The sequence below is a fragment of the Ambystoma mexicanum genome, chromosome 7q (assembly GCF_040938575.1).
Source record: "Ambystoma mexicanum isolate Mex_15411 chromosome 7q, UKY_AmexF1_1, whole genome shotgun sequence".
Taxonomy (NCBI): domain Eukaryota; kingdom Metazoa; phylum Chordata; class Amphibia; order Caudata; family Ambystomatidae; genus Ambystoma; species Ambystoma mexicanum.
This window is the reverse complement of record NC_090941.1, coordinates 1133803310-1133825619: the sequence shown is the minus strand read 5'-3', so window position 1 is coordinate 1133825619 and position 22310 is coordinate 1133803310.

Below are 22310 nucleotides of genomic sequence, written 5' to 3'. Positions count from 1 at the left end.
CACCTCACCAATCCAGGCAAGGGCCACCCGAGACCTAGAGTAGAGATGCCCCCAATAATAAGAACATAGCCACTGTGCAGGCCTTCAAGGCCACTCTGAATACACCTTGCCACTCCAGGCAAGGGCAACCTGAGACCTAGAGTAGAGATGCCCCCAATAATAAGAGCATAGCCACTGTGCGGGCCTGAAAAACCGCTCTGAATACACCTCACCACTCCAGGCACAGGGCACCTGAGACCTAGAGTAGAGATTCCCCCAATAATAAGAGCATAGCCACTGTGCAGGCCTGAAAGACCGCTCTGAATACACCTCACCACTCGAGGCAAGAGCCACCTGAGACCTAGAGTAAAGATGCCCCCAATAATAAGAACATAGAACTGTGCAGGCCTTCAAGACTGCTCTGAATACACCTCACCACTCCAGGCAAGGGCCACCTGAGACCTAGAGTACAGATGCTCCCATTAATAAGAACATAGCCACTGTGCAGGCCGTCAAGACTGCTCTGAATACACTTCGCCACTCCAGGCAAGGGCCACCGAGACCTAGAGTAGAGATGCCCCCAATAATAAGAATATAGCCACTGTGCAGGCCTTCAAGACCACTCTGAATACACCTCGCCACTCCAGGCATGGGCCACCTGAGACCTCGAATAGAGATGTCCCCAATAATAAGAACATAGCCACTGTGCAGGCCTTCAATACCACTCTGAATACACCTCACCACTCCAGGCAAGGGCCACCTGAGACCTAGAGTAGAGATGCCCCCAAATAATAAAAACATAGCCACTGTGCAGGGCTTCTAGACCAATCTGAATACACCTTACCACTCCAGGCAAGGGCCACCCGAGACCTAGAGTAGAGATGCCCCCAATAATAAGTACATAGCCACTGTGCAGGCCTTCAAGACCACTCTGAATACACCTCACCACTCCAGGCAAGGGCCACCCGAGACCTAGAGTAGAGATGCCCCCAATAATAAGAACATAGCTAGGGTGCAGGCCTCCGAGACCGCTCTGAATACACCTCACCAATCCAGGCAAGGGCCACCCGAGACCTAGAGTAGAGATGCCCCCAATAATAAGAACATATCCACTGTGCAGGCCTTCAAGACCACTCTGAATACACCTTGCCACTCCAGGCAAGGGCAACCTGAGACCTAGAGTAGAGATGCCCCCAATAATAAGAGCATAGCCACTGTGCTGGCCTGAAAAACCGCTCTGAATACACCTCACCACTCCAGGCACAGGGCACCTGAGACCTAGAGTAGAGATTCCCCCAATAATAAGAGCATAGCCACTGTGCAGGCCTGAAAGACCGCTCTGAATACACCTCACCACTCGAGGCAAGAGCCACCTGAGACCTAGAGTAAAGATGCCCCCAATAATAAGAACATAGCCACTGTGCAGGCCTTCAAGACCACTCTGAATACACCTCACCACTCCAGGCAAGGGCCACCTGAGACCTCGAGTAGAGATTCCCCCCTATAATAAGAACATAGCCACTGTGCAGGCCTTCAAGACCACTCTGAATACACCTCACCACTCGAGGCAAGAGCCACCTGAGACCTAGAGTAAAGATGCCCCCAATAATAAGAACATAGCCACTGTGCAGGCCTTCAAGACGACTCTGAATACACCTCACCACTCCAGGCAAGGGCCACCTGAGACCTAGAGTACAGATGCCCCCAATAATAAGAACATAGCCACTGTGCAGGCTTTCAAGACAGCTCTGAATACACCTCACCACTCCAGGCAAGGGCCACCTGAGACCTAGAGTAGAGATGCCTCCCAATAATAAGAACATAGCCACTGTGCAGGCCTTCAAGACCGCTCTGAATACACCTCAACATTCCAGGCAAGGACCACCTGAGACCTAGAGTAGAGATGCCCCCAATAATAAGGACATAGCCTCTATGCAGGCCTTCAAGACCACTCTGAATACACCTCGCCACTCCAGGCAAGGGCCACCTGAGACCTAGAGTAGAGATGCTCCCCAATAATAAGAACATAGCCACTGTGCAGGGCTTCTAGACCACTCTGAATACACGTCACCGCTCCAGGCAAGGGCCACCCGAGACCTAGAGTAGAGATGCCCCCAATAATATGAACATAGCCACTGTGCAGGCCTTCAAGACCCCTCTGAATACACCTCACCACTCCAGGCAAGGGCCACCTGAGACCTCGAGTAGAGATTCCCCCCTATAATAAGAACATAGCCACTGTGCAGGCCTTCAAGACCACTCTGAATACACCTCACCACTCCAGGCAAGGTCCACCCGAGACCTAGAGTAGAGATGCCCCCAATAATAAGAACATAGCCACTGTGCAGGCCTTCAAGACCGCTCTGAATACACCTCACCAATCCAGGCAAGGGCCACCTGAGACCTAGAGTAGAGAGGCCCCCCAATAATAAGAACATAGCCACTGTGCAGGGCTTCTAGACCAATCTGAATACACCTCGCCACTCCAGGCAAGGGCCACCTGAGACCTAGAGTACAGATGCCCCCAATAATAAGAACATAGCCACTGTGCAGGCCTTCAAGACAGCTCTGAATACACCTCGCCACTCCAGGCAAGGGCCACCTGAGACCTAGAGTACAGATGCCCCCAATAATAAGAACATAGCCACTGTGCAGGCCTTCAAGACAGCTCTGAATACACCTCACCACTCCAGGCAAGGGCCACCGGAGACCTAGAGTAGAGATGCCCCCAATAATAAGAACATAGCCACTGTGCAGGCCTTCAAGACTGCTCTGAATACACCTCACCACTCCAGGCAAGGGCCACCCGAGACCTAGAGTAGAGATGCCCCCAATAATAAGAACATAGCCACTGTGCAGGCTTTCAAGACCGCTCTGAATACACCTCGCCACCCCAGGCAAGGGCCACCTGAGACCTAGAGTACAGATGCCCCCAATAATAAGAACATAGCCATTGTGCAGGCCTTCAAGACAGCTCTGAATACACCTCACCACTCCAGGCAAGGGCCACCTGAGACCTAGAGTAGAGATGCCCCCAATAATAAGAACATAGCCACTGTGCAGGGCTTTTAGACCACTCTGAATATACCTCGCCACTCCAGGCAAGGGCCACCTGAGACCTAGAGTAGAGATGTCCCCAATAATAAGAACATAGCCATTGTGCAGGCCTTCAAGACTGCTCTGAATACACCTCACCACTCCAGGCAAGGGCCACCTGAGACCTAGACTAGAGATGCCCCCAATAATAAGAACATAGAACTGTGCAGGCCTTCAAGACCGCTCTGAATGCACCTCGCCACTCCAGGCACAGGGCACCTGAGACCTAGAGTAGAGATGCCCCCAATAATAAGAGCATAGCCACTGTGCCTAAAAGACCGCTCTGAATACACCTCACCACTCGAGGCAAGAGCCACCTGAGACATAGAGTAGAGATGCCCCCAATAATAAGAACATAGCCACTGTGCAGGCCTTCAAGACCGCTCTGAATACACCTCACCACTCCAGGCAAGGGCCACCTGAGACCGAGAGTAGAGATGCCTCCCAATAATAAGAACATAGCCACTGTGCAGGCCTTCAAGACCGCTCTGAATACACCTCACCACTCCAGGCAAGGGCCACCTGAGACCTAGAGTACAGATGCCCCCAATAATAAGAACATAGCCACTGTGCAGGCCTTCAAGACAGCTCTGAATACACCTCACCACTCCAGGCAAGGGCCACCGGAGACCTAGAGTAGAGATGCCCCCAATAATAAGAACATAGCCACTGTGCAGGCCTTCAAGACCGCTCTGAATACACCTCACCACTCCAGGCAAGGGCCACCCGAGACCTAGAGTAGAGATGCCCCCAATAATAAGAACATAGCCACTGTGCAGGCTTTCAAGACCGCTCTGAATACACCTCGCCACTCCAGGCAAGGGCCACATGAGACCTAGAGTACAGATGCCCCCAATAATAAGAACATATCCACTGTGCAGGCCTTCAAGACAGCTCTGAATACACCTCACCACTCCAGGCAAGGGCCACCTGAGACCTAGAGTAGAGATGCCCCCAATAATAAGAAAATAGCCACTGTGCAGGGCTTTTAGACAACTCTGAATATACCTCACCACTCCAGGCAAGGGCCACCTGAGACCTAGAGTAGAGATGTCCCCAATAATAAGAACATAGCCACTGTGCAGGCCTTCAAGACTGCTCTGAATACACCTCCCCACTCCAGGCAAGGGCCACCTGAGACCTAGACTAGAGATGCCCCCAATAATAAGAACATAGAACTGTGCAGGCCTTCAAGACTGCTCTGAATACACCTCACCACGCCAGGCAAGGGCCACCTGAGACCTAGAGTAGAGATGCCCCCAATAATAAGAGCATAGCCACTGTGCGGGCCTGAAAAACCGCTCTGAATACACCTCACCACTCCAGGCACAGGGCACCTGAGACCTAGAGTAGAGATTCCCCCAATAATAAGAGCATAGCCACTGTGTAGGCCTGAAAGACCGCTCTGAATACACCTCACCACTCGAGGCAAGAGCCACCTGAGACCTAGAGTAAAGATGCCCCCAATAATAAGAACATAGAACTGTGCAGGCCTTCAAGACTGCTCTGAATACACCTCACCACTCCAGGCAAGGGCCACCTGAGACCTAGAGTAGAGATGCCCCCAATAATAAGAACATAGCCACTGTGCAGGCCGTCAAGACTGCTCTGAATACACTTCGCCACACCAGGCAAGGGCCACTGAGACCTAGAGTAGAGTTGCCCCCAATAATAAGAATATAGCCACTGTGCAGGCCTTCAAGACCACTCTGAATACACCTCGCCACTCCAGGCATGGGCCACCTGAGACCTAGAATAGAGATGTCCCCAATAATAAGAACATAGCCACTGTGCAGGCCTTCAATACCACTCTGAATACACCTCACCACTCCAGGCAAGGGCCACCTGAGACCTAGAGTAGAGATGCCCCCCAATAATAAGAACATAGCCACTGTGCAGGGCTTCTAGACCAATCTGAATACACCTTACCACTCCAGGTAAGGGCCACCCGAGACCTAGAGTAGAGATGCCCCCAATAATAAGAACATAGCCACTGTGCAGGCCTTCAAGACCACTCTGAATACACCTCACCATTCCAGGCAAGGGCCACCCGAGACCTAGAGTAGAGATATCCCCAATAATAAGAACATAGCCACTCTGCAGGCTTTCAAGACCGCTCTGAATACACCTCACCAATCCAGGCAAGGGCCACCCGAGACCTAGAGTAGAGATGCCCCCAATAATAAGAACATAGCCACTGTGCAGGCCTTCAAGGCCACTCTGAATACACCTTGCCACTCCAGGCAAGGGCAACCTGAGACCTAGAGTAGAGATGCCCCCAATAATAAGAGCATAGCCACTGTGCGGGCCTGAAAAACCGCTCTGAATACACCTCACCACTCCAGGCACAGGGCACCTGAGACCTAGAGTAGAGATTCCCCCAATAATAAGAGCATAGCCACTGTGCAGGCCTGAAAGACCGCTCTGAATACACCTCACCACTCGAGGCAAGAGCCACCTGAGACCTAGAGTAAAGATGCCCCCAATAATAAGAACATAGAACTGTGCAGGCCTTCAAGACTGCTCTGAATACACCTCACCACTCCAGGCAAGGGCCACCTGAGACCTAGAGTACAGATGCTCCCATTAATAAGAACATAGCCACTGTGCAGGCCGTCAAGACTGCTCTGAATACACTTCGCCACTCCAGGCAAGGGCCACCGAGACCTAGAGTAGAGATGCCCCCAATAATAAGAATATAGCCACTGTGCAGGCCTTCAAGACCACTCTGAATACACCTCGCCACTCCAGGCATGGGCCACCTGAGACCTCGAATAGAGATGTCCCCAATAATAAGAACATAGCCACTGTGCAGGCCTTCAATACCACTCTGAATACACCTCACCACTCCAGGCAAGGGCCACCTGAGACCTAGAGTAGAGATGCCCCCAAATAATAAAAACATAGCCACTGTGCAGGGCTTCTAGACCAATCTGAATACACCTTACCACTCCAGGCAAGGGCCACCCGAGACCTAGAGTAGAGATGCCCCCAATAATAAGTACATAGCCACTGTGCAGGCCTTCAAGACCACTCTGAATACACCTCACCACTCCAGGCAAGGGCCACCCGAGACCTAGAGTAGAGATGCCCCCAATAATAAGAACATAGCTAGGGTGCAGGCCTCCGAGACCGCTCTGAATACACCTCACCAATCCAGGCAAGGGCCACCCGAGACCTAGAGTAGAGATGCCCCCAATAATAAGAACATATCCACTGTGCAGGCCTTCAAGACCACTCTGAATACACCTTGCCACTCCAGGCAAGGGCAACCTGAGACCTAGAGTAGAGATGCCCCCAATAATAAGAGCATAGCCACTGTGCTGGCCTGAAAAACCGCTCTGAATACACCTCACCACTCCAGGCACAGGGCACCTGAGACCTAGAGTAGAGATTCCCCCAATAATAAGAGCATAGCCACTGTGCAGGCCTGAAAGACCGCTCTGAATACACCTCACCACTCGAGGCAAGAGCCACCTGAGACCTAGAGTAAAGATGCCCCCAATAATAAGAACATAGCCACTGTGCAGGCCTTCAAGACCACTCTGAATACACCTCACCACTCCAGGCAAGGGCCACCTGAGACCTCGAGTAGAGATTCCCCCCTATAATAAGAACATAGCCACTGTGCAGGCCTTCAAGACCACTCTGAATACACCTCACCACTCGAGGCAAGAGCCACCTGAGACCTAGAGTAAAGATGCCCCCAATAATAAGAACATAGCCACTGTGCAGGCCTTCAAGACGACTCTGAATACACCTCACCACTCCAGGCAAGGGCCACCTGAGACCTAGAGTACAGATGCCCCCAATAATAAGAACATAGCCACTGTGCAGGCTTTCAAGACAGCTCTGAATACACCTCACCACTCCAGGCAAGGGCCACCTGAGACCTAGAGTAGAGATGCCTCCCAATAATAAGAACATAGCCACTGTGCAGGCCTTCAAGACCGCTCTGAATACACCTCAACATTCCAGGCAAGGACCACCTGAGACCTAGAGTAGAGATGCCCCCAATAATAAGGACATAGCCTCTATGCAGGCCTTCAAGACCACTCTGAATACACCTCGCCACTCCAGGCAAGGGCCACCTGAGACCTAGAGTAGAGATGCTCCCCAATAATAAGAACATAGCCACTGTGCAGGGCTTCTAGACCACTCTGAATACACGTCACCGCTCCAGGCAAGGGCCACCCGAGACCTAGAGTAGAGATGCCCCCAATAATATGAACATAGCCACTGTGCAGGCCTTCAAGACCCCTCTGAATACACCTCACCACTCCAGGCAAGGGCCACCTGAGACCTCGAGTAGAGATTCCCCCCTATAATAAGAACATAGCCACTGTGCAGGCCTTCAAGACCACTCTGAATACACCTCACCACTCCAGGCAAGGTCCACCCGAGACCTAGAGTAGAGATGCCCCCAATAATAAGAACATAGCCACTGTGCAGGCCTTCAAGACCGCTCTGAATACACCTCACCAATCCAGGCAAGGGCCACCTGAGACCTAGAGTAGAGAGGCCCCCCAATAATAAGAACATAGCCACTGTGCAGGGCTTCTAGACCAATCTGAATACACCTCGCCACTCCAGGCAAGGGCCACCTGAGACCTAGAGTACAGATGCCCCCAATAATAAGAACATAGCCACTGTGCAGGCCTTCAAGACAGCTCTGAATACACCTCGCCACTCCAGGCAAGGGCCACCTGAGACCTAGAGTACAGATGCCCCCAATAATAAGAACATAGCCACTGTGCAGGCCTTCAAGACAGCTCTGAATACACCTCACCACTCCAGGCAAGGGCCACCGGAGACCTAGAGTAGAGATGCCCCCAATAATAAGAACATAGCCACTGTGCAGGCCTTCAAGACTGCTCTGAATACACCTCACCACTCCAGGCAAGGGCCACCCGAGACCTAGAGTAGAGATGCCCCCAATAATAAGAACATAGCCACTGTGCAGGCTTTCAAGACCGCTCTGAATACACCTCGCCACCCCAGGCAAGGGCCACCTGAGACCTAGAGTACAGATGCCCCCAATAATAAGAACATAGCCATTGTGCAGGCCTTCAAGACAGCTCTGAATACACCTCACCACTCCAGGCAAGGGCCACCTGAGACCTAGAGTAGAGATGCCCCCAATAATAAGAACATAGCCACTGTGCAGGGCTTTTAGACCACTCTGAATATACCTCGCCACTCCAGGCAAGGGCCACCTGAGACCTAGAGTAGAGATGTCCCCAATAATAAGAACATAGCCATTGTGCAGGCCTTCAAGACTGCTCTGAATACACCTCACCACTCCAGGCAAGGGCCACCTGAGACCTAGACTAGAGATGCCCCCAATAATAAGAACATAGAACTGTGCAGGCCTTCAAGACCGCTCTGAATGCACCTCGCCACTCCAGGCACAGGGCACCTGAGACCTAGAGTAGAGATGCCCCCAATAATAAGAGCATAGCCACTGTGCCTAAAAGACCGCTCTGAATACACCTCACCACTCGAGGCAAGAGCCACCTGAGACATAGAGTAGAGATGCCCCCAATAATAAGAACATAGCCACTGTGCAGGCCTTCAAGACCGCTCTGAATACACCTCACCACTCCAGGCAAGGGCCACCTGAGACCGAGAGTAGAGATGCCTCCCAATAATAAGAACATAGCCACTGTGCAGGCCTTCAAGACCGCTCTGAATACACCTCACCACTCCAGGCAAGGGCCACCTGAGACCTAGAGTACAGATGCCCCCAATAATAAGAACATAGCCACTGTGCAGGCCTTCAAGACAGCTCTGAATACACCTCACCACTCCAGGCAAGGGCCACCGGAGACCTAGAGTAGAGATGCCCCCAATAATAAGAACATAGCCACTGTGCAGGCCTTCAAGACCGCTCTGAATACACCTCACCACTCCAGGCAAGGGCCACCCGAGACCTAGAGTAGAGATGCCCCCAATAATAAGAACATAGCCACTGTGCAGGCTTTCAAGACCGCTCTGAATACACCTCGCCACTCCAGGCAAGGGCCACATGAGACCTAGAGTACAGATGCCCCCAATAATAAGAACATATCCACTGTGCAGGCCTTCAAGACAGCTCTGAATACACCTCACCACTCCAGGCAAGGGCCACCTGAGACCTAGAGTAGAGATGCCCCCAATAATAAGAAAATAGCCACTGTGCAGGGCTTTTAGACAACTCTGAATATACCTCACCACTCCAGGCAAGGGCCACCTGAGACCTAGAGTAGAGATGTCCCCAATAATAAGAACATAGCCACTGTGCAGGCCTTCAAGACTGCTCTGAATACACCTCCCCACTCCAGGCAAGGGCCACCTGAGACCTAGACTAGAGATGCCCCCAATAATAAGAACATAGAACTGTGCAGGCCTTCAAGACTGCTCTGAATACACCTCACCACGCCAGGCAAGGGCCACCTGAGACCTAGAGTAGAGATGCCCCCAATAATAAGAACATAGCCACTGTGCAGGCCATCAAGACTGCTCTGAATACACTTCGCCACTCCAGGCAAGGGCCACTGAGACCTAGAGTAGAGATGCCCCCAATGATAAGAATATAGCCACTGTGCAGGCCTTCAAGACCACTCTGAATACACCTCGCCACTCCAGGCATGGGCCACCTGAGACCTAGAATAGAGATGTCCCCAATAATAAGAACATAGCCACTGTGCAGGCCTTCAATACCACTCTGAATACACCTCACCACTCCAGGCAAGGGCCACCTGAGACCTAGAGTAGAGATGCCCCCCAATAATAAGAACATAGCCACTGTGCAGGGCTTCTAGACCAATCTGAATACACCTTACCACTCCAGGCAAGGGCCACCCGAGACCTAGAGTAGAGATGCCCCCAATAATAAGAACATAGCCACTGTGCAGGCCTTCAAGACCACTCTGAATACACCTCACCACTCCAGGCAAGGGCCACCCGAGACCTAGAGTAGAGATATCCCCAATAATAAGAACATAGCCACTCTGCAGGCCTTCAAGACCTTTCTGAATACACCTCACCAATCCAGGCAAGGGCCACCCGAGACCTAGAGTAGAGATGCCCCCAATAATAAGAACATAGCCACTGTGCAGGCCTTCAAGACCACTCTGAATACACCTTGCCACTCCAGGCAAGGGCAATCTGAGACCTAGAGTAGAGATGCCCCCAATAATAAGAGCATAGCCACTGTGCGGGCCTGAAAAACCGCTCTGAATACACCTCACCACTCCAGGCACAGGGCACCTGAGACCTAGAGTAGAGATTCCCCCAATAATAAGAGCATAGCCACTGTGTAGGCCTGAAAGACCGCTCTGAATACACCTCACCACTCGAGGCAAGAGCCACCTGAGACCTAGAGTAAAGATGCCCCCAATAATAAGAACATAGAACTGTGCAGGCCTTCAAGACTGCTCTGAATACACCTCACCACTCCAGGCAAGGGCCACCTGAGACCTAGAGTAGAGATGCCCCCAATAATAAGAACATAGCCACTGTGCAGGCCGTCAAGACTGCTCTGAATACACTTCGCCACACCAGGCAAGGGCCACTGAGACCTAGAGTAGAGTTGCCCCCAATAATAAGAATATAGCCACTGTGCAGGCCTTCAAGACCACTCTGAATACACCTCGCCACTCCAGGCATGGGCCACCTGAGACCTAGAATAGAGATGTCCCCAATAATAAGAACATAGCCACTGTGCAGGCCTTCAATACCACTCTGAATACACCTCACCACTCCAGGCAAGGGCCACCTGAGACCTAGAGTAGAGATGCCCCCCAATAATAAGAACATAGCCACTGTGCAGGGCTTCTAGACCAATCTGAATACACCTTACCACTCCAGGTAAGGGCCACCCGAGACCTAGAGTAGAGATGCCCCCAATAATAAGAACATAGCCACTGTGCAGGCCTTCAAGACCACTCTGAATACACCTCACCATTCCAGGCAAGGGCCACCCGAGACCTAGAGTAGAGATATCCCCAATAATAAGAACATAGCCACTCTGCAGGCCTTCAAGACCGCTCTGAATACACCTCACCAATCCAGGCAAGGGCCACCCGAGACCTAGAGTAGAGATGCCCCCAATAATAAGAACATAGCCACTGTGCAGGCCTTCAAGACCACTCTGAATACACCTTGCCACTCCAGGCAAGGGCAACCTGAGACCTAGAGTAGAGATGCCCCCAATAATAAGAGCATAGCCACTGTGCGGGCCTGAAAAACCGCTCTGAATACACCTCACCACTCCAGGCACAGGGCACCTGAGACCTAGAGTAGAGATTCCCCCAATAATAAGAGCATAGCCACTGTGCAGGCCTGAAAGACCGCTCTGAATACACCTCACCACTCGAGGCAAGAGCCACCTGAGATCTAGAGTAGAGATGCCCCCATTAATAAGAACATAGCCACTGTGCAGGCCGTCAAGACTGCTCTGAATACACCTCACCACTCCAGGCAAGGGCCACCTGAGACCTAGAGTAGAGATGCCCCCATTAATAAGAACATAGCCACTGTGCAGGCCGTCAAGACTGCTCTGAATACACTTCGCCACTCCAGGCAAGGGCCACCGAGACCTAGAGTAGAGATGCCCCCAATAATAAGAATATAGCCACTGTGCAGGCCTTCAAGACCACTCTGAATACACCTCGCCACTCCAGGCATGGGCCACCTGAGACCTCGAATAGAGATGTCCCCAATAATAAGAACATAGCCACTGTGCAGGCCTTCAATACCACTCTGAATACACCTCACCACTCCAGGCAAGGGCCACCTGAGACCTAAAGTAGAGATGCCCCCAAATAATAAGAACATAGCCACTGTGCAGGGCTTCTAGACCAATCTGAATACACCTTACCACTCCAGGCAAGGGCCACCCGAGACCTAGAGTAGAGATGCCCCCAATAATAAGTACATAGCCACTGTGCAGGCCTTCAAGACCACTCTGAATACACCTCACCACTCCAGGCAAGGGCCACCCGAGACCTAGAGTAGAGATGCCCCCAATAATAAGAACATAGCTAGGGTGCAGGCCTCCGAGACCGCTCTGAATACACCTCACCAATCCAGGCAAGGGCCACCCGAGACCTAGAGTAGAGATGCCCCCAATAATAAGAACATATCCACTGTGCAGGCCTTCAAGACCACTCTGAATACACCTTGCCACTCCAGGCAAGGGCAACCTGAGACCTAGAGTAGAGATGCCCCCAATAATAAGAGCATAGCCACTGTGCTGGCCTGAAAAACCGCTCTGAATACACCTCACCACTCCAGGCACAGGGCACCTGAGACCTAGAGTAGAGATTCCCCCAATAATAAGAGCATAGCCACTGTGCAGGCCTGAAAGACCGCTCTGAATACACCTCACCACTCGAGGCAAGAGCCACCTGAGACCTAGAGTAAAGATGCCCCCAATAATAAGAACATAGCCACTGTGCAGGCCTTCAAGACCACTCTGAATACACCTCACCACTCCAGGCAAGGGCCACCTGAGACCTAGAGTACAGATGCCCCCAATAATAAGAACATAGCCACTGTGCAGGCTTTCAAGACAGCTCTGAATACACCTCACCACTCCAGGCAAGGGCCACCTGAGACCTAGAGTAGAGATGCCTCCCAATAATAAGAACATAGCCACTGTGCAGGCCTTCAAGACCGCTCTGAATACACCTCAACATTCCAGGCAAGGACCACCTGAGACCTAGAGTAGAGATGCCCCCAATAATAAGGACATAGCCACTATGCAGGCCTTCAAGACCACTCTGAATACACCTCGCCACTCCAGGCAAGGGCCACCTGAGACCTAGAGTACAGATGCCCCCAATAATAAGAACATAGCCACTGTGCAGGCCTTCAAGACAGCTCTGAATACACCTCACCACTCCAGGCAAGGGCCACCTGAGACCTAGAGTAGAGATGCCCCCAATAATAAGAACATAGCCACTGTGCAGGGCTTTTAGACCACTCTGAATATACCTCGCCACTCCAGGCAAGGGCCACCTGAGACCTAGAGTAGAGATGTCCCCAATAATAAGAACATAGCCATTGTGCAGGCCTTCAAGACTGCTCTGAATACACCTCACCACTCCAGGCAAGGGCCACCTGAGACCTAGACTAGAGATGCCCCCAATAATAAGAACATAGAACTGTGCAGGCCTTCAAGACCGCTCTGAATGCACCTCGCCACTCCAGGCACAGGGCACCTGAGACCTAGAGTAGAGATGCCCCCAATAATAAGAGCATAGCCACTGTGCCTAAAAGACCGCTCTGAATACACCTCACCACTCGAGGCAAGAGCCACCTGAGACATAGAGTAGAGATGCCCCCAATAATAAGAACATAGCCACTGTGCAGGCCTTCAAGACCGCTCTGAATACACCTCACCACTCCAGGCAAGGGCCACCTGAGACCTAGAGTAGAGATGCCTCCCAATAATAAGAACATAGCCACTGTGCAGGCCTTCAAGACCGCTCTGAATACACCTCGCCACTCCAGGCAAGGGCCACCTGAGACCTAGAGTACAGATGCCCCCAATAATAAGAACATAGCCACTGTGCAGGCCTTCAAGACAGCTCTGAATACACCTCACCACTCCAGGCAAGGGCCACCGGAGACCTAGAGTAGAGATGCCCCCAATAATAAGAACATAGCCACTGTGCAGGCCTTCAAGACCGCTCTGAATACACCTCACCACTCCAGGCAAGGGCCACCCGAGACCTAGAGTAGAGATGCCCCCAATAATAAGAACATAGCCACTGTGCAGGCTTTCAAGACCGCTCTGAATACACCTCGCCACTCCAGGCAAGGGCCACTTGAGACCTAGAGTACAGATGCCCCCAATAATAAGAACATATCCACTGTGCAGGCCTTCAAGACAGCTCTGAATACACCTCACCACTCCAGGCAAGGGCCACCTGAGACCTAGAGTAGAGATGCCCCCAATAATAAGAACATAGCCACTGTGCAGGGCTTTTAGACAACTCTGAATATACCTCACCACTCGAGGCAAGGGCCACCTGAGACCTAGAGTAGAGATGTCCCCAATAATAAGAACATAGCCACTGTGCAGGCCTTCAAGACTGTTCTGAATACACCTCCCCACTCCAGGCAAGGGCCACCTGAGACCTAGACTAGAGATGCCCCCAATAATAAGAACATAGAACTGTGCAGGCCTTCAAGACTGCTCTGAATACACCTCACCACGCCAGGCAAGGGCCACCTGAGACCTAGAGTAGAGATGCCCCCAATAATAAGAACATAGCCACTGTGCAGGCCATCAAGACTGCTCTGAATACACGCCACTCCAGGCAAGGGCCACTGAGACCTAGAGTAGAGATGCCCCCAATGATAAGAATATAGCCACTGTGCAGGCCTTCAAGACCACTCTGAATACACCTCGCCACTCCAGGCATGGGCCACCTGAGACCTAGAATAGAGATGTCCCCAATAATAAGAACATAGCCACTGTGCAGGCCTTCAATACCACTCTGAATACACCTCACCACTCCAGGCAAGGGCCACCTGAGACCTAGAGTAGAGATGCCCCCCAATAATAAGAACATAGCCACTGTGCAGGGCTTCTAGACCAATCTGAATACACCTTACCACTCCAGGCAAGGGCCACCCGAGACCTAGAGTAGAGATGCCCCCAATAATAAGAACATAGCCACTGTGCAGGCCTTCAAGACCACTCTGAATACACCTCACCACTCCAGGCAAGGGCCACCCGAGACCTAGAGTAGAGATATCCCCAATAATAAGAACATAGCCACTCTGCAGGCCTTCAAGACCTTTCTGAATACACCTCACCAATCCAGGCAAGGGCCACCCGAGACCTAGAGTAGAGATGCCCCCAATAATAAGAACATAGCCACTGTGCAGGCCTTCAAGACCACTCTGAATACACCTTGCCACTCCAGGCAAGGGCAACCTGAGACCTAGAGTAGAGATGCCCCCAATAATAAGAGCATAGCCACTGTGCGGGCCTGAAAAACCGATCTGAATACACCTCACCACTCCAGGCACAGGGCACCTGAGACCTAGAGTAGAGATTCCCCCAATAATAAGAGCATAGCCACTGTGTAGGCCTGAAAGACCGCTCTGAATACACCTCACCACTCGAGGCAAGAGCCACCTGAGACCTAGAGTAAAGATGCCCCCAATAATAAGAACATAGAACTGTGCAGGCCTTCAAGACTGCTCTGAATACACCTCACCACTCCAGGCAAGGGCCACCTGAGACCTAGAGTAGAGATGCCCCCAATAATAAGAACATAGCCACTGTGCAGGCCGTCAAGACTGCTCTGAATACACTTCGCCACACCAGGCAAGGGCCACTGAGACCTAGAGTAGAGTTGCCCCCAATAATAAGAATATAGCCACTGTGCAGGCCTTCAAGACCACTCTGAATACACCTCGCCACTCCAGGCATGGGCCACCTGAGACCTAGAATAGAGATGTCCCCAATAATAAGAACATAGCCACTGTGCAGGCCTTCAATACCACTCTGAATACACCTCACCACTCCAGGCAAGGGCCACCTGAGACCTAGAGTAGAGATGCCCCCCAATAATAAGAACATAGCCACTGTGCAGGGCTTCTAGACCAATCTGAATACACCTTACCACTCCAGGTAAGGGCCACCCGAGACCTAGAGTAGAGATGCCCCCAATAATAAGAACATAGCCACTGTGCAGGCCTTCAAGACCACTCTGAATACACCTCACCATTCCAGGCAAGGGCCACCCGAGACCTAGAGTAGAGATATCCCCAATAATAAGAACATAGCCACTCTGCAGGCCTTCAAGACCGCTCTGAATACACCTCACCAATCCAGGCAAGGGCCACCCGAGACCTAGAGTAGAGATGCCCCCAATAATAAGAACATAGCCACTGTGCAGGCCTTCAAGACCACTCTGAATACACCTTGCCACTCCAGGCAAGGGCAACCTGAGACCTAGAGTAGAGATGCCCCCAATAATAAGAGCATAGCCACTGTGCGGGCCTGAAAAACCGCTCTGAATACACCTCACCACTCCAGGCACAGGGCACCTGAGACCTAGAGTAGAGATTCCCCCAATAATAAGAGCATAGCCACTGTGCAGGCCTGAAAGACCGCTCTGAATACACCTCACCACTCGAGGCAAGAGCCACCTGAGACCTAGAGTAAAGATGCCCCCAATAATAAGAACATAGAACTGTGCAGGCCTTCAAGACTGCTCTGAATACACCTCACCACTCCAGGCAAGGGCCACCTGAGACCTAGAGTAGAGATGCCCCCATTAATAAGAACATAGCCACTGTGCAGGCCGTCAAGACTGCTCTGAATACACTTCGCCACTCCAGGCAAGGGCCACCGAGACCTAGAGTAGAGATGCCCCCAATAATAAGAATATAGCCACTGTGCAGGCCTTCAAGACCACTCTGAATACACCTCGCCACTCCAGGCATGGGCCACCTGAGACCTCGAATAGAGATGTCCACAATAATAAGAACATAGCCACTGTGCAGGCCTTCAATACCACTCTGAATACACCTCACCACTCCAGGCAAGGGCCACCTGAGACCTAGAGTAGAGATGCCCCCAAATAATAAGAACATAGCCACTGTGCAGGGCTTCTAGACCAATCTGAATACACCTTACCACTCCAGGCAAGGGCCACCCGAGACCTAGAGTAGAGATGCCCCCAATAATAAGTACATAGCCACTGTGCAGGCCTTCAAGACCACTCTGAATACACCTCACCACTCCAGGCAATGGCCACCCGAGACCTAGAGTAGAGATGCCCCCAATAATAAGAACATAGCTAGGGTGCAGGCCTCCGAGACCGCTCTGAATACACCTCACCAATCCAGGCAAGGGCCACCCGAGACCTAGAGTAGAGATGCCCCCAATAATAAGAACATATCCACTGTGCAGGCCTTCAAGACCACTCTGAATACACCTTGCCACTCCAGGCAAGGGCAACCTGAGACCTAGAGTAGAGATGCCCCCAATAATAAGAGCATAGCCACTGTGCTGGCCTGAAAAACCGCTCTGAATACACCTCACCACTCCAGGCACAGGGCACCTGAGACCTAGAGTAGAGATTCCCCCAATAATAAGAGCATAGCCACTGTGCAGGCCTGAAAGACCGCTCTGAATACACCTCACCACTCGAGGCAAGAGCCACCTGAGACCTAGAGTAAAGATGCCCCCAATAATAAGAACATAGCCACTGTGCAGGCCTTCAAGACCACTCTGAATACACCTCACCACTCCAGGCAAGGGCCACCTGAGACCTAGAGTACAGATGCCCCCAATAATAAGAACATAGCCACTGTGCAGGCTTTCAAGACAGCTCGGAATACACCTCACCACTCCAGGCAAGGGCCACCTGAGACCTAGAGTAGAGATGCCTCCCAATAATAAGAACATAGCCACTGTGCAGGCCTTCAAGACCGCTCTGAATACACCTCAACATTCCAGGCAAGGACCACCTGAGACCTAGAGTAGAGATGCCCCCAATAATAAGGACATAGCCACTATGCAGGCCTTCAAGACCACTCTGAATACACCTCGCCACTCCAGGCAAGGGCCACCTGAGACCTAGAGTAGAGATGCTCCCCAATAATAAGAACATAGCCACTGTGCAGGGCTTCTAGACCACTCTGAATACACGTCACCGCTCCAGGCAAGGGCCACCCGAGACCTAGAGTAGAGATGCCCCCAATAATATGAACATAGCCACTGTGCAGGCCTTCAAGACCCCTCTGAATACACCTCACCACTCCAGGCAAGGGCCACCTGAGACCTCGAGTAGAGATTCCCCCCTATAATAAGAACATAGCCACTGTGCAGGCCTTCAAGACCACTCTGAATACACCTCACCACTCAAGGCAAGGGCCACCCGAGACCTAGAGTAGAGATGCCCCCAATAATAAGAACATAGCCACTGTGCAGGCCTTCAAGACCGCTCTGAATACACCTCACCAATCCAGGCAAGGGCCACCTGAGACCTAGAGTAGAGAGGCCCCCCAATAATAAGAACATAGCCACTGTGCAGGGCTTCTAGACCAATCTGAATACACCTCGCCACTCCAGGCAAGGGCCACCTGAGACCTAGAGTACAGATGCCCCCAATAATAAGAACATAGCCACTGTGCAGGCCTTCAAGACAGCTCTGAATACACCTCGCCACTTCAGGCAAGGGCCACCTGAGACCTAGAGTAGAGATGCCCCCAATAATAAGGACATAGCCACTATGCAGGCCTTCAAGACCACTCTGAATACACCTCGCCACTCCAGGCAAGGGCCACCTGAGACCTAGAGTAGAGATGCTCCCCAATAATAAGAACATAGCCACTGTGCAGGGCTTCTAGACCACTCTGAATACACGTCACCGCTCCAGGCAAGGGCCACCCGAGACCTAGAGTAGAGATGCCCCCAATAATATGAACATAGCCACTGTGCAGGCCTTCAAGACCCCTCTGAATACACCTCACCACTCCAGGCAAGGGCCACCTGAGACCTCGAGTAGAGATTCCCCCCTATAATAAGAACATAGCCACTGTGCAGGCCTTCAAGACCACTCTGAATACACCTCACCACTCAAGGCAAGGGCCACCCGAGACCTAGAGTAGAGATGCCCCCAATAATAAGAACATAGCCACTGTGCAGGCCTTCAAGACCGCTCTGAATACACCTCACCAATCCAGGCAAGGGCCACCTGAGACCTAGAGTAGAGAGGCCCCCCAATAATAAGAACATAGCCACTGTGCAGGGCTTCTAGACCAATCTGAATACACCTCGCCACTCCAGGCAAGGGCCACCTGAGACCTAGAGTACAGATGCCCCCAATAATAAGAACATAGCCACTGTGCAGGCCTTCAAGACAGCTCTGAATACACCTCGCCACTCCAGGCAAGGGCCACCTGAGACCTAGAGTACAGATGCCCCCAATAATAAGAACATAGCCACTGTGCAGGCCTTCAAGACAGCTCTGAATACACCTCACCACTCCAGGCAAGGGCCACCCGAGACCTAGAGTAGAGATGCCCCCAATAATAAGAACATAGCCACTGTGCAGGCCTTCAAGACCACTCTGAATACACCTCACCACTCCAGGCAAGGGCCACCCGAGACCTAGAGTAGAGATGCCCCCAATAATAAGAACATAGCCACTGTGCAGGCCTTCAAGACCGCTCTGAATACACCTCACCAATCCAGGCAAGGGCCACCTGAGACCTAGAGTAGAGAGGCCCCCCAATAATAAGAACATAGCCACTGTGCAGGGCTTCCAGACCAATCTGAATACACCTCGCCACTCCAGGCAAGGGCCACCTGAGACCTAGAGTACAGATGCCCCCAATAATAAGAACATAGCCACTGTGCAGGCTTTCAAGACAGCTCTGAATACACCTCACCACTCCAGGCAAGGGCCACCGGAGACCTAGAGTAGAGATGCCCCCAATAATAAGAACATAGCCACTGTGCAGGCTTTCAAGACCGCTCTGAATACACCTCGCCACTCCAGGCAAGGGCCACCCGAGACCTAGAGTACAGATGCCCCCAATAATAAGAACATAACCACTGTGCAGGCCTTCAAGACAGCTCTGAATACACCTCACCACTCCAGGCAAGGGCCACCTGAGACCTAGAGTAGAGATTCCCCCAATAATAAGAACATAGCCACTGTGCAGGCCTTCAAGAACGCCCTGAATACACCTCGCCACTCCAGGCAAGGGCCACCCGAGACCTAGAGTAGAGATGCCCCCAATAATAAGAACATAGCCACTGTGCAGGGCTTTTAGACCACTCTGAATACACCTCGCCACTCCAGGCAAGGGCCACCTGAGACCTAGAGTAGAGATGTCCCCAATAATAAAAACATAGCCACTGTGCAGGCCTTCAAGACTGCTCTGAATACACCTCGCCACTCCAGGCAAGGGCCACCTGAGACCTAGACTAGAGATGCCCCCAATAATAAGAACATAGAACTGTGCAGGCCTTCAAGACTGCTCTGAATACACCTCACCACTCCAGGCAAGGGCCACCTGAGACCTAGAGTAGAGATGCCCCCAATAATAAGAACATAGCCACTGTGCAGGCCGTCAAGCCTGCTCTGAATACACTTCGCCACTCCAGGCAAGGGCCACCGGGACCTAGAGTAGAGATGCCCCCAATAATAAGAATATAGCCACTGTGCAGGCCTTCAAGACCACTCTGAATACACCTCGCCACTCCAGGCATGGGCCACCTGAGACCTCGAATAGAGATGTCCCCAATAATAAGAACATAGCCACTGTGCAGGCCTTCAATACCACTCTGAATACACCTCACCACTCCAGGCAAGGGCCACCTGAGACCTAGAGTAGAGATGCCCCCCAATAATAAGAACATAGCCACTGTGCAGGGCTTCTAGACCAATCTGAATACACCTCACCACTCCAGGCAAGGGCCACCCGAGACCTAGAGTAGAGATGCCCCCAATAATAAGAACATAGCTAGTGTGCAGGCCTCCGAGACCGCTCTGAATACACCTCACCAATCCAGGCAAGGGCCACCCGAGACCTAGAGTAGAGAGGCCCCCAATAATAAGAACATAGCCACTGTGCAGGCCTTCAAGACCACTCTGAATACACCTCACCACTCCAGGCAAGGGCAACCTGAGACCTAGAGTAGAGATGCCCCCAATAATAAGAGCATAGCCACTGTGCGGGCCTGAAAAACCGCTCTGAATACACCTCACCACTCCAGGCACAGGGCACCTGAGACCTAGAGTAGAGATGCCCCCAATAATAAGAACATAGCCACTGTGCAGGCCGTCAAGACTGCTCTGAATACACTTCGCCACTCCAGGCAAGCGCCACCGAGACCTAGAGTAGAGATGCCCCCAATAATAAGAATATAGCCACTGTGCAGGCCTTCAAGACCACTCTGAATACACCTCGCCACTCCAGGCATGGGCCACCTGAGACCTCGAATAGAGATGTCCCCAATAATAAGAACATAGCCACTGTGCAGGCCTTCAATACCACTCTGAATACACCTCACCACTCCAGGCAAGGGCCACCTGAGAGCTAGAGTAGAGATGCCCCCAATAATAAGAACATAGCCACTGTGCAGGCCTTCAAGACCGCTCTGAATACACCTCGCCACTCCAGGCAAGGGCCACCTGAGACCTAGAGTAGAGATGCCCCCAATAATAAGAACATAGCCACTGTGCAGGCCTTCAAGACCACTCTGAATACACCTCGCCACTCCAGGCAAGGGCCACCTGAGACCTAGAGTAGAGATGCCCCCAAATAATAAGAACACAGCCACTGTGCAGGGCTTCTAGACCACTCTGAATACACCTCACCACTCGAGGCAAGGGCCACCTGAGACCTAGAATAGAGATGCCCCCAATAATAAGAACATAGCCACTGTGCAGGCCTTCAAGACCGCTCTGAATACACCTCGCCACTCCAGGCACAGGGCACCTGAGACCTAGAGTAGAGATGCCCCCAATAATAAGAGCATAGCCACTGTGCCTAAAAGACCCCTCTGAATACACCTCACCACTCGAGGCAAGAGCCACCTGAGACCTAGAGTAGAGATGCCCCCAATAATAAGAACATAGCCACTGTGCAGGCCTTCAAGACCACTCTGAATACACCTCACCACTCCAGGCAAGACCCACCTGAGACCTAGAGTAGAGATTCCCCCCAATAATAAGAACATAGCCATTGTGCAGGCCTTCAAGACCGCTCTGAATACACCTCACCACTCCAGGCAAGGGCCACCTGAGACCTAGAGTAGAGATGCCTCCCAATAATAAGAACATAGCCACTGTGCAGGCCTTCAAGACCGCTCTGAATACACCTCGCCACTCCAGGCAAGGGACACCTGAGACCTAGAGTACAGATGCCCCCAATAATAAGAACATAGCCACTGTGCAGGCTTTCAAGACCGCTCTGAATACACCTCGCCACTCCATGCAAGGGCCACCTGAGACCTAGAGTACAGATGCCCCCAATAATAAGAACATAGCCACTGTGCAGGCCTTCAAGACAGCTCTGAATACACCTCACCACTCCAGGCAAGGGCCACCTGAGACCTAGAGTAGACATTCCCCCAATAATAAGAACATAGCCACTGTGCAGGCCTTCAAGACCGCTCTGAATACACCTCGCCACTCCAGGCAAGGGCCACCCGAGACCTAGAGTAGAGATGCCCCCAATAATAAGAACATAGCCACTGTGCAGGA